The following is a 1182-nucleotide window of genomic DNA, read 5'->3' as shown; positions in this document are numbered from 1 at the left end:
GGTCCCAAGGGTAAGTGCTTTAGAAGACACCCCCATTTCACCTGCTTCAGTACCACCGTGGTAGCATTGGGCCCAAACCCAGACTTGCCAATCAGAATATGTGGGAATGGGGCTTGGCAATTGCATTCCCAATTACTTCTCATGCACGGGAACGTTCAAGAACCTTTATCTTAGAACATAGATTTCTAACTGAATGAGCAACTAAGGGCTGTGACCCTCCTTCTGCAGATGGGGAATCTGTGGCTCAGAGAAATGAGACTTGCTGGTGACTCACTGGCCTCAGCAGTGGCACCTTCCCCCGGGACTGCCTTTCTCTCTCGGCACTGGATCTGTAAGGTGCTTTGGTGTCTATCTAGGGTTCAGATCTCAGCTAGATCATGGCCACTCAGCATGCAACTTTGGGCAAGCCACTTCTCTAAGCCTCGGCTTCCAATGTCTATAAAACAGTTACAAGAATGCTTAAAACAGCACAGCACCACCATGAGTCAAATGAGACAGCTCAAGACGCTGGCCACTGGCAGGTGTTCAATGTTCAACTTAAATATCAATCTGTGCCACTGTATCCTAGCACTTGGAAGAGTAAGGCAGAAGGACCACATGCTCAAGAGCCAGACCAAGTTACATGGTAAGGCCCAATATAAAAAATAGATAGGAAAGTAAACCTGTTCTCTGTGCATATAATCATCCCCAGAGGTCACATCTGTTAGCTCAGATCAGAAGGAGAAAACGGTGAAGTGTCCCAGGGCCACTCTGGGGCCCAAGCATCCTGTATGTTTGCACGACTAGTCCATGGAGGATATCCCCCTTCAGACTCCAGGTTATGATTGCTGGTTTACCCACGTTACCCTGTGGAGACAGAAGAGTGGTCAGACGAGGGAGAGGTCTGCTGAGATCTAGAGGGGGAAAAACACCTCAAACCAGGAATTCAGAGTGGACCTGCTGGAGAGCCACCAGCCAAGGAAAATTTCGGTCCCTTAGCTAGCTGCACCATGCAGTAGACCTGGGAGTCATCTCTCCTAAGGCTTTAGTTACCCCTAAAAAACTGATAGGATGGAGCTCAAACTGGGCTTTCCAAACAGAAGGTACACTCAGAAAAGAAACACACACAACTAAGCATATATTCTCTGTCATATACAAATAGAACTTAAAACATAGACTAGAGGGAAAGGCAGAAACAACATT

Source organism: Peromyscus leucopus, chromosome 4 (assembly GCF_004664715.2).
Source record: "Peromyscus leucopus breed LL Stock chromosome 4, UCI_PerLeu_2.1, whole genome shotgun sequence".
Classification (NCBI taxonomy): domain Eukaryota; kingdom Metazoa; phylum Chordata; class Mammalia; order Rodentia; family Cricetidae; genus Peromyscus; species Peromyscus leucopus.
Note: the sequence above shows the minus strand (reverse complement) of the source record.